The sequence below is a fragment of the Syngnathus leptorhynchus genome, chromosome 7 (assembly GCF_054491065.1).
Source record: "Syngnathus leptorhynchus isolate UIUO chromosome 7, UIUO_Slep, whole genome shotgun sequence".
Taxonomy (NCBI): Eukaryota; Metazoa; Chordata; class Actinopteri; order Syngnathiformes; family Syngnathidae; genus Syngnathus; species Syngnathus leptorhynchus.
Window position 1 is genome coordinate 11,343,743 of NC_141201.1, and position 13,250 is coordinate 11,356,992.

Here is a 13,250-nt window from a genome sequence, read left to right on the forward strand (position 1 = left end):
TGAAGCAGAGTTGCAGTCAAAATCACAGGAGACCAAAATACTATGTGATTTGTGACCCCTTGCTACGATATGTAAATGAACGTTAATTGATTTAAAAGTCATTCGTTCTATCAGATTCTGCGTCGTCAACATCTTTGTATATTTGCATTTCGCAGACATGATTATGCATCTCTCATCCTTGGTTTAAGTTTCTTTTAAGGGGATAGAAGCACAGCAGAAAGTGAGTAAAGACCTCATTAATGCATTGATCAGTTTCTACGTGATACAGATCGCATGAGTATAATGAGACCTCAGGGACATTGAGGATTCTGGGATCTTAATCGGAGAGATCAACGTTTCAGCTAAAGAAGCATTTCTCATATCCCATGGTATCTATTATCTCTCTTTTAATGAGAATCTACTACCAGCACGTGTGTGATAATCATCCCGGCAGTGCTGAATGTGTGCCAGGATTCAATTTTCACATGTGGAATTTGGGGGATGGGCACGTGCCAATATAAATGAACTGGATACATGTCCATGCAAAGTTGGCATGATGGTGAACGACATTATGTGTATTGGAGATAGCAGCTTGCATTGTGAAATTCCTACCATGTTGGTCAGAAACATCTATCATGATGTTTCTTGCCCTTCCTCTGGTCTTTATCAGCAGCCTTATCTGTACATGAATGTCATTTTGGTATGAAATCAGACAAAATTGTAAGAACAGAAAACATACAAAAGTCTGTGAATCACTGCAGATTTTCTTTGAAGGCTAAGTTGACGGCCGAGGGGGTCTGCTCTTAATGCTCAACAGGCTAAAAGGACATTAATTATATTTCAGTTTATATAAAACATATTTCCTTATTTCAGTGACAGTGGCTTAGGGCTCAAAGCTAAAATTGAGGTTCATGCTTGAGCTGGCCTGCTAACGAAAGACTAAAAAGGAACTCTTCAAAATGAAAGAAAGCACTGAGCAGAAAACATAACAACAACATAAGTTGTTAGTGGCGTACAAAGGAACGATACATGAAAGTGTGTCGCTCCCCTGAATTAACAGAGCAATTTTGTCAGATCTGTGCTTCGAAAGACTGATGCTGGTGCGTGTCGTTTGCTTGTGAGAATATACGTGTTTTTGTGTGTGTGTGCGCGTGAGCTCATGTGTGTGTCTGGGAGAAGGGCATTCACCCACATTAGCCAGGTCATTGGCTGTCTCATGGAGTGCCTGAGGATACACTCTTAGTTTATCTGGCTGGCTGAGCATGGGTGCGCACAACAGCACAGGTCTTCCAGAGCCATGGTACTCGGTGGTTGGGGGGACTGACGCTTTGTGACTAATACTCTTAGTGCATTCATGAAAGCACGCATTTAAGAAGCATCGCAGAGGTAAAACCTAGAAAGGTAACATATTCTCTGCACTTGTTACGTAAGGTCAAATGCAATACAGAGGAAGCTCTAAGGTCAAACAATGTGTGTTAAGGAATGCTGGTCAAACTCTGATTTGTCAGACTAGAGGACTCTTTTTCCTTAAAGGAACCAATGGCAATTTAATTCCATGTCATACACACTTTATTGACTGTGAAGTTTTAAATAAGGATTGAATAGTCATTGTAGTGTAACGCCTGTTGTTAAAACAATACAAATGTTGATACCCTCAGTTTTATTTCTTACTGTATTATATGTTTTAAAAAAAAAATCCACTGTTGACTAATGTCTGCTGTCCTGTAATTGGTAAGAAACAGATGAGAAGGTCTGGTGGAAACAACAACAAAAAGATTGTGACATCTTACAGAGTAATGAAATAGAAAAAAATGTGCATTTGTAATTTTGTCTCATAATTATTATAATGGCGAAAGTGTCTTGTCTGTTTGACTTTGTCTTTTTGTGTTCCTTTCAGTTCCTTCTGTCCTTTCTGTTCTGCTATGGATGGCAGCTTGCCAAGTAAACAGCATTCATGAGCTGAAGGCCTTCTATGAATGCTGCCTAGAGACAAGTGCCTGTGCAAATATGTGGAGTGAGTGTCTGTATCTTTGTCTCTTTATCTTTGTCAGATGTGTCGTTTAGTATAGCACTCAAAGATTTTTCTTTTGACTTTTATTAATAAAAACACTTATCAAAGTCAACTTGGCATCAAATCAAAGAAATTCACGCTAATATGCATGAAGAGCATAAACAGTGAGCATAAAATTCATTATGAAATATAGATGACAGATGATAGATGATGTTTGCTTTCTTACACAATAGAAAGTTTAATGGCTGAGGAAAATCATGGCCACAACTTTACCCAGTTAGCATCTCTGTAAACATGTTTAAAAAAATAAAATAAAACAAACTCTGAATCATACTCTTTTTTTTTTTAATGGGTTTGTGACTAGTCATTTTCTTTTAAAAGGTCAACAACTTTTATCTTTTCCTTTTGTCTGAATCCATCAAAACCAAATATTGCCTATATGCATATTGGTATTTTATTTGATCTGGTAATGACTTATTTGACTACAATATTCATTAACAATTACAATATTTCCAGCACTCTCTTTTGCAGATTATTTTTTCCCCTTCAGTCTCAGGCAGGCTTAGTCCAAGATGCTCTCTCAGGCTGAAAATCAATTCATGTCTCATAAATCATCATATAAAAAATGAAAATCTGATTATATAGTCATGGCAGCCTCAAACCTGGAATGAACATTTCAGAATACAGATGCAGAATGTAGAAACATTTTTATATTAATATTTATTCTTGCGCGTGCAGTCCAAGATGTGCGCAGCTGTTTTTCCTGTGGCAACAAAGGCGCTTTCCATTAGTGGTGTGAACACAAATTCATTTGTAAAAAAAAAATAGGCACCAACAAGAACACACGGCAAAAAAACATTATTTTAAATTTAAAGTGTGCGTGCGTGGGTGCGTTTGCGCGTGAGCGTGCGTGCGTGCGCGCGCGCGCGTGTGTACAATGACAAGGTGGCTCTGGGTGTCTGTGGGCACAGCAGATGGCCTGGACCCGTCCGCCGGGCTTTCTGCTTTTATCAAGATTGAGTCTGCAGTTTTTTCTCAACCAAATTTAACCAAACTAAAAGTAACCTCAAATTCATGCAGAATATAGGAGTAATATATTTTTAACATATTGCAGACCCTGAAACATTGTACCTAGTCATAAAATAAAATACAAATTAATAATAAATAATAATGATTTTGGTCATGTAACCATTGGTAACAAGAACATCATGGTAATTGCTGTTATTTTATTGTTCTTATTTTAGACTTGTTTTTTAGGTTCTTTTGGGGCTAATCATCCATCACTGACAATATTGGTGATAAATATCATAGCATTTGAAAGTGAAAATTCTCAAGTTCAAAAAATATTTAATTAGTTTCTTTCTAAAAATATATATATACATGAACAGTTGTTGTTGGTTAGTGAGAGGTGATCTTTGAAAAGTTACATTGGTAAGAACGCCGCCTGAGCTGGTTAAATGCTTTTCTGTATTCGTTTTTCACAATTCAAGAGGACTTAATTAACCTGTAAAATGTAAAGTGACTTCATTGTTGTAACCTTCATTTCTTGAAGCATAGATGTCTTCACGCTGATGCTTTTCTTTTCTTACAAGATATATGAGGATATCATAATAGTTAATGAAGAGTGATACAATTACAGTATCTGCACTCAGTCGTTCTGTCTTTGTAAGAACCAGCCTCGAGAGGATAAGGGTAATTAAGATCGCAATTAACAGTTTAGCAAGCTATCGTCATTTAGCGTTATGCTTGGCAAGTAACGACCATGACAATGCCTGTTTAATCTAAAAGGGGGGAAAAAAAGACGGCAGTGTAGACGCACAATTAAAGACAGTTTGTGTCATGCCAGTTGATTCTCACAACTAAATGGCAGCATTGGTTAATTGGTTGAATGAGAATCTAAGTAACTATTTGGTGCCACTGTCTTCAAACACATACATACCTTGCAGAATTTAGGCTACACAATGTTACAGGTATGTGCGACATGGAATCCAGCAGTGGTTGAGGACCACTTAGCGAAATAACAAATTACAGTTAAATTCTTTATGCATAAACTTTAAGTTTACTACAAATAGAATGTGAAATGTACACACATCTGGCATATTGTCATTTTAATAGATGAACTCCCCCAAAAACTTTTAAGCCATATTTGAACAACATTTTATGTCCCAAGCAATAAAAAGGCTAAAGCTGAGATATCCAAATTCTTTTGGAATGTAATGTGACATGATTTTGGATCTTGTCAGTCCATTAGCAAGATGTGTAAAGTATACAGCATATAATTTTCTCTTTTGCTTGAAAAATATGAGTAAAAGATTATCATGCTATCAGAAGATTTATGACTCCTTGTTTGTCTAGAGATTTGTGTTTGTTTGTTAGTTTGTTAGTTAGTTAGTTTGTTTGTTTGTTGGTTTGTTTGTACACATACATGTATATTTGAACATATTTTCAATAATGCAGATATGCACAGCTGTACATTGATTCTTTCACTGTATTGATGAAAAACTCTTAAAAAAAAAAACTTTTAACAAGCCAAAAAGGAAAATTAGGTTGCTTCCGTGATTCATTGTGAGCTTGTCCTCAAAATTTAGATATACTGATTGCAATATAAGTGATGTGCTTTACAGCAGAAAGTCATATGGGTCCATTTGACATTATGTCTTCTCTGGTTTGAGCTTGTTGGTAGAGAAGAGAATGATGAAGATCAGATGAAGATTCAGATCTGTCCTTGCTGCTTTCTTAGCCTGTGCATCGTATCCACGCTGGAATGGGCCTCCAGTGGAAAAGCTGGAACCCACTTTCAGATAGTTTTTGGTATAATCCCATAATAAGAAACCACACCCAGATGATTGAGGCTCTTTTATGTCAAATAATCCCCACTGGTTCAGATCATCTCTTCTGTAAACATCCTGCACCTTTAAATCGTGTGGCAGCATCTCACGGTCTTGATTTGTGTGACATTGTCTCATTTTCAAACCTTCACACCTCTGACAGTGCTCCGCGACTGACTCACAAATCCAATTAAAAAGACATGACGAGAGGAAATAAACTATTATTCGATGACACTGAGCGGGATCTTTGCACTTATGATGAACTGCTGCGTACGCTGACTTGTCAGCACCCTCTCGTTCCATCTTGTTGTGTTTGATAGTTTGAACACGAAAAAGGCATAAAGCGCAAACAACATTAATTCAATTACATCTGTCAGCTTGGTTAGCACATAACTAAGATCACAAAGCAAGCTTAAATAAACATGTCTGGATCTTCATCTCAACTGGGGTAGATATATGTAATACAACCTGAAGGCTGCAAAATATCAGATATGTTGAGAGAGGACATGTCATTTTGAGATATGCAATATAGATTATGAAAGTCAGTGTTAGCTGAAGGATATTTACATACTTCCATGAAATCTGCCTTATGTTTAGTATTACATTTGCTGAATGAACCATTTCTCAACTGGACGTGTATATGTAGACAAAGGCGAGCAGCAAAAGATTGAGCACGATGCCGATGACCCCGAGCACTGCCAGGAATCTCTCCTCTGGTGTGCTCAGGTAAGGACACGTTAGGTCCATGGAAATGTTTGTTTAAATCCCACTTAATACAGCAATTGATATGATGCAATAAGGTGAGTCCATTAAGTTGCAACTTTTAAGGAGAGGCCCTTCAGTTGATAGTTTCTAGTGACCTTTTAGTCAGTCTGCTACTTCCGTTTGGTCCGTTTGGGTGAATATTCATCTCACCTTATGAACAGAAACACTTACATAAGCTTCTTTTACAGTCTCGTATTAAAAACAGCACATTAAAATCCACCATCGGATAAAATCCCATTTTCATAAAAATGCCAAGTCATGAGTGCAGGCAGTGACTGTCAGCAACGATTTGGCAGGAGGTTTTCTTGAAATGACAAGTTCAATATAGGCAGGAAGGGAGAGAAGATGTCTCATGGAACTCTTTTCTGTCGTGACATTTGGCAGGAGTCCGCTGTAAATGGCGAGGGACTAATCTTACGGCAGTGAATTGATACACTTGCAGTTGGCCACAATTCAGGCTGTACACACTGCCAAGAATCTTTCTATCTTAGCACATAATGATCTAACCCTCAACGCACATAAATACTTGAAGAGATGTATGGCGGGAGGGACGTTGGGTGGGCGCCAGTCATTCTTATTTTAGCCTATCTCAAGGTCCTAGGTGACAGAGGTGTAGATGTAGACGAAGATGACCACTAAAAGATTGAGAATGGTTCCGATGATGCCCAGCACGGCTAAAATTCTCTCCTCTCGATCGTTCGTGGAGTCGTCCTCTCTTGCATGAGTGCTGCAGATATAGTGGCTGCCGGGGATCATGGTTACCATCACAGAACCCCACCGCCACAGGGCACCACGCCTGGATAAGACACAACAAATAATCCAATCAGATTTATGAAACCATTTGATGTCTGAAAGGTGCCGACAATCACGTGGTGTATAAACACACATACACTCACCCTCACACACAATAGCATACAGTTGCTGTCTCAGGGCCAGCAGAGCAGTTCATGAATACAAATGATTTCTTTGGACGGCTTCAGCACGAGGTGTGACAATCGATGTTTTCACAGGCATCATTGTGTATTATATAAAAAGAAAAAGACTTGAAAAAAAGTGTTTTGGAATATGGGAGAAAGCCAGCATACCCTGAGCAAACCCACACAAGCACGGGGAGGACATTCAAATCTGATAAAAGAAAGGTGTTGGAACCCTGGTTTGGACCCCCTAACCTTGTGCAGAACTTTAATGTAGGAATCTCGATACTGCCACAAAGCCACAGTATCGTCAAAGTTAAATGCATTTCCCCCTTCTGTGTGTTTGAGTGACTTTAAATTGCCTATAGCTGAGTGAGTGAGTGAGTGAGTGAGTGAGTGAGTGAGTGAGTGAGTGAGTGAGTGAGTGAGTGAGTGAGTGAGTGAGTGAGTGAGTGAGTGAGTGAGTGAGTGAGTGAGTGTCAATGGCCGTCCATGTGATTGACTGGTAATCTGTTTTGGGTGTCATTTGCCTCCAGCCTTCAAATGCTGTCGTCCCCCAATTTCCTCCACAGGATAAACTGTATAAATGATAGATAGATAGATTGAAAAATGGATGGATTTCAATCAAAACATCTAGTCTTGGTAACATTCAAATTGTCCTCTTTTCTTTGTTTAGCGAAGCGAGAGGGGGTGACCGAAGATCAGTTTAGCATCGGTTAAAAAATTAACAAATCTCGATGCTGATGAGGGAATCACATGTAGTCTCCAGCGAGAATTTAGGTGCGAAAGGGAGAAAAGAAGATTAAGGTGTGTGTGTGTGTGTGTGTGTGTGTGTGTGTGTGTGTGTGTGTGTGTGTGTGTGTGTGCGCATGCGTGTGCGTGTGTGCGCATCAGCTGAGATAAGAATGACTTCCAGGCATAGAAAGGCGGATTGTATTGAGCTGTCGCATAAGATCCACTGGTCAATTGCCTCTCCCAGTTCCGTCAATAATGCAGCCACTATCCGTTACACTTATTGACTAATGCAGACTTTTACACACAGTGTGCACAATTCATGATCCTATAGTCGTGCAAGTACATGGCAGTCAAAATCAGTCAAGCAAGCATATAATACAAAAATGATCAGACATACAAACCACACAAAAAAATAATATTTCTGTTCAAAATGACAGCTACCCACCTTCTTTTCCAATGATTTCAGCGACAATTTCATTTATTGTGTCTTCTTTGATCCTTCCGTTTACATAGACCGTTGTACTAAGTTGTTTACTCAGTTCTCCCTTCCTTTCTCAATGCAGGCTTTTAATAGCTAGCCGCTGGTGTCAGGTTAAGTATTTGATCCATAGTTTTTCTCCTGACTCAAAGGCAACGCATAGCTGCACACAGTCTCTGCCTTACTGGTCCATCGTTATCATATTATAGTCGAAATCATTTTTGGCATTATGTATTCATCTCGAAAATTACATCATGCACATGCATAAAAAACATACAGTTCATTTGTGGCTTTTAATTTTTTTAAAGCCTGAATATTGCCAAACTTTAGACTCCCCGGTGATAACCTTTCAGAATGGCTGTTGCATATCCAGCTACTAAGTAATTATCCGATTTTTATGTTTGTTTATTTGTGTTTGGTCCACTTGAGCTAACTTAGTGAGGATTCATCTGGTTTCTCTTAAGTTTCTTAACAAAGCAAACAAATATGTGAATGCTTAAAATGGACCAAAGGTGTGGAGTATGCACAGGGGCTTGTTTTTTGATGCAGCTTAGCCGTTCAGCAGTGTAATTTGATTATTTCCAACCCAATTATGAAAAATGCACACCTTAAAACTCATTGGAAGAATAAGTGCATTCATTTTTTAGAAAGTAATAAGATGACACTCACGGCGGATTGGTAGTACGTAGTGATATGAAGCATAAACAATATAGCATTGTACATGAATTGTACCTTTATACAAGTAATCCGAAATGTGCGTGGTGCACTGTTTACATTTCATCTTACTTACAGTATGTGCATGCATATTTATTCCATATGTGTAAAAGGAAATTTAGTGAGTCAGGTACTGCACTTGCTTTAGAATGATTAATCACATCGATGCAAAGCCTGATATCCAAATTAATCACTATCAATAAATTTCCAAGAACAAGTTCTCACTCATAGTGTCCACTCCCTCATCCCTCTCCCCGGCTCACCCTCTTCAAAGTCATACATCTTAATGAAAGGAGGCTGCTCAAGCATAAAGTCAATTCAAATTAACATTTGAATGCAACCCTTCCATTTTAGCAATTCTAACATCTTGTATGTCATTAAAGCACAGCAATACGCAACCAAAAAATAGAATGTGATGGTCTTAATAACCGTCATACATTTTGGGGTTATTTTGGTTCTGCGTCGAATGATATTACGTAAAAACTGGCATGATTTTAATCCCAAACTGTTGGAAATATAGTGTGAACAGACTTTATTGATGCCTCCATATATGGTGCCATATAAAAGATGAAACACTTCATGCAAAAGTATATATTCATGGTATGTGATTGATCAAATAGTGTGCTAAGTGCAAACCAAAAAGACATTTTCCCACTGAATGAGCAATGTAAGGTCTGATTAAACTCATACTTAATATTCATCAGCATAACTGACAATTGCTTCTCTGCTTAGTTTGCTGTCAAATTAATTCATAAAGGCCGTGATATGAATTCCCCGCAGATGGTGCATCCGCAATGAAGCGTGCAGTACAGTCAAAGTCAGAATCACTTTCAAGTTAATCTCACAGTCATATCAACACAGAAATAGGAGCCTCTGAGATTCACATCCAGTACATCCAAGGACGAAGAAAATGCTGGCTACCAGCTGACAAGTTTAAATACACAAAAAAAAAGCGCTATCGCTCCTGACAAACAAGGACATGCAGTAAACAAATGAAAGAGTTGTATTATGGACTAATGATAATTGTGAATTTACATGAGTATTGCCTCAATGGAATCCAAATATCCACTGCTCTTTGTTACATCAAAAATCCTCCATGTGATGTAGTAACCTATTTCCAATTCAGAAGAGCCATCCACCTTCAAAGAATACTGGCCTAATTTTTGGGACTTGCTGACTCCTATCATATTTCATCGTGCTGAAAAAGACCTTACACGCTCCTCCTCATCCCCAATTAAGAGAATGCGTTCCCCAAAGCAGTGACCTTGTAACAATTGATCGTCCTAACACCTACTGGGAACATGTTGGACGTGATGCCGAGCATACAGACGCGGCTCTCTTCTTGATTAAAGAGGTTGACAACAGCTTATTCCAGCACCCCATAACTCATCCACCCTTATCAGCATATGACATTGAGACATATCCATTAAGTATCCCAGCAAATGCTCACAGAAAGTTATATTACATACTACAGTCTAGTATGTGTTAATTGGAGTAATTAACTTTTTAAGAGTTCTTAAAGCGCTTTAAATTAGCATGTAACTGACTTCACATCTACTCCAAATCAAATACGAGCGCATTGTTGTATAATAAAATGCAAGTATAGTATAGTCCTCCCCCTTAACAGATATTTACGCGCATCTTGACATTGGCTGCCATTGACATGTTTCTGCTTTGTGAAGAATAGCTTGTATTTCCCAATCTTGCGAGCCAATATCTTCAAACGCTTCCCTGTTACTCTACTTGATCGATGGTTGAACGAGAAGATGCAACATTAACAAACGCTTTACTGTGGAGGACTGGGCTGTGTCTGGTAGCTGGTCAGGGAAAGCCAAAAAAATCAAAAAATTGATTGACAATGTCATTGATGACATAATTTTGGGGGATTTGCTCTACATTATTATAGTCTGTGCAGAAATCAATGATGCATGCTGACAAGCACATCAATATTTTTTTCGATTGTTTTATCTTAGCGGTTTATGATTCTTCGGAATAGGCATAGCATAGATATAAAAAGATCAACATTATATATATTATCTCATTGCTCAGCTACTATGACACAGAGCGATGGTGTGGGGACCGTATCCGTATGCAACTTAGAACGTCCAACAATCTCATTATGAGAACGACAAGCCAACGCTGCTAGAGTACGAGGCCGGCGGCCATGAAGGGACTGTCACATTTCCTCAGCCACAACTCAGCTTGGCTCCCATGTTGATGTGCACGTGTGTGTGTGTGTGTGTGTGTGTGTGTGTGTGTGTGCGCGTGTACGTGCGTGTGTTGTTACAGTGTGAGTATGCAAGAGAGCATGAGAGGATGAACGAGAATGACAGAGTGAGTATACTTGTATGTACTGTTTGTGTTTCAGCAGAAGAGGCGAGATCATGTTGTGTTTGTTTGCAACCAGTCACTCGCTACCAGTCCGTACGTTTCTAACTCAAGAGCAAGAATCTTATAACGTTTAGATTTTTAATGATTGATGTGACAAAATTGACCTAATGACCTGAGTCCTAATTTCAGCTGAGCCACTGTTTAATTTTTAACAGCGTAACAGCCCCAATTTTTTTATCCGGTAGTTTCATATTTGGCTATGGTGCAAAACACAATGGATCCGAACATATTGCCTGTAACAAGAGCAGAAGAAAAAGCCACTGAGGCCAAAGTTCAGGAATAACATGCGTCTGTGTCCATTTTGTTGGAAAACTGGAAGCAAGATCCTGACCTTTGCAAAATGACATATCAGGTCAACCTTCATTGATATGAATATTGTTAGCATTGCAGCACAAAGCACCTAATATTGATATCAGATAACATCTGGTGAGGAAGCAAATATTGTGGTTGTTCGCAGTGGTGATGTCATACTGAGTGGTATGTTTAATCTTTTGTCTGCTTTTTTTTAGCTTCGACTGATTGATCAAATATTACAAACGCCTCTCAGCAGGCTGCAACAGGCTACCCCAACAATCAATATTGATGTAATGGAACCTTTCTGGCAGCATTTAGCAGTTGTGTTGTGGACCTGCATTAAGTGAACATTGATGTCAAAGCACTCTCTTTCACCTTCGACTTAGCCTTTGACCAACATCCTGAGGCTATGTTGTTGTCGTTCATGTGTCTCTCTCACACACACACACACACACACACACACACACATTCACACACTCACAAACACACACTTACATGCGCACTCGTGTGTACTCACCACACATTGCAGCCGGAAACTCTTTTTTTTCTTCTGTTTATCCGAGCATGCTGTCAGTGTTTTCCCATCCTTGCGCCTGTTAGTTTCTTTCTCCTTCCTTTTCTCCTCCTCCCACCTCACCACTGCTGTTCAGATCCAGCACTGTTGCTGGTGGGGAGAATCCAGGCAACACATGCAGCCATGGGTGTCATTTGAAGAGGGGAGGGGGTTGGGGGTTCAGACAGCTGGCTTCAAAGCTTGGCTGGCACACACACGTTTAGAACATCACTCAAGCATGTATAGCAGAGCTCCTCGATAGTCCTGCAAACATTCGTGAACAAGCCAGTCTTTCTTGGGGTCAAGATGAAAGACTGTTTGCTGTCTTGATTTCTTGATGGGATGTTTTGAAGAATCAGATATTCAGGTCAGATCTTGACATAAAACCTATCAAAACTGAAATCGTCCATCAGGAGTGATTATTCAGCCATGGAGGAAAAAAACAAATATTCGAAAATTTGAAGAAAAAAAAACAAACACTTTTTTTGCTTCCTCAAGCTTTAAAAGCAGTCCAACTCTGGGCAAATTTTAAAAATCAGGCCATTTTTTTCCAGAGCAACTCGGAAAGGTTATATTCTGTTGAAGAGGAAATACAAAATGATGGAAATTCTAATTGAATTTCAAAGCTGATTACACAATACGCAATTGTCTTTAGAAGCCAAGGATTAGCTCACATAGAATAAATAAACCCTATGTAATTTCAACTGTCTCACAAATGTTTATTTCTTCCCCCTTGACAGTCACAGCTTCATATCTTCTGCCCGTCGTCATTCCCTTCTCCTCACGCCTGGCTGGGCACCTCCACGAGGCCACGTCCCGACTAGCGTGACATGCTCCTGTCTCAATTTGCTGCAAGATGTCACCATAACCTGACACACTCGCCAACTTGTCTAGTGTAAAAATCCCACATGATGAAAGCAGTTTTCTTCCCTCTGTGGAGGAGGAAGCAAGTTGTGTCCAGAGTGGCCTGTCAGCATGAATATTTAACAGCAAACTCTTGCTGTGTTGTCACAGTTAAAGTTTTCCATGCTGTCCCCGGCATGGTGCACAGACTGACATGTTTTCTCATCTGCAGCATTTCTATTTTAGTCTGTTTTTTTTTTTTTTTTTTTTGCTCAGTGGCTTGATTTGTTCCCCCTTATGTCACAGTTTTAGTCAAATGAAAAATGTCAACGTACAATCATCCAGTCTCTCCCTCATGTAAAACAGTCTTAAGTACCTTTTAACCCATCCAGTCCTTCACAGTGCTGTTCCCAGTCTCCATCAGGCATCAAATCTTCAGTGAAACCTCCCTCATGCTTATCCCCACTACTTCCTCAAGTCTTGTCCACCTTTCACCTTCTTCACCCTCCAGCTCGGTGATTCACACAACCCACTGTCTCAAAGTCACTGGCTCTTTCTCGCGTATTCTTTCTTCATCCCTCTCTGACGACTGTTAAGGTCTGCTCTATTTCTTTCCCCGTGTCTCTCTCATTTCTCCTCTATCTCTCTCGAGTCCCCCTCATGCATACAAAACACACAGTCTTTGAGCCGCTGTGAGTCATACTGCTCTCTCCTCCCTTTTTCTTCAAGGAGCTAATAACTGCCC

General features: G+C 39.4%; 1 pseudogene across 1 annotated transcript; it reads right to left on the reverse strand.

Annotated features, from left to right (window-relative positions):
* Positions 1–4,101: 4,101 nt before the first annotated feature.
* On the reverse strand, positions 4,102–12,903 carry LOC147054755 (protein TUNAR pseudogene; annotated as a pseudogene). Its single transcript, XR_015066709.1, has 3 exons — positions 12,882–12,903; positions 11,627–11,773; positions 4,102–6,379 (listed from the first exon to the last, which is right to left on the reverse strand). The product of XR_015066709.1 is annotated as a protein TUNAR pseudogene (transcript).
* Positions 12,904–13,250: the final 347 nt, after the last annotated feature.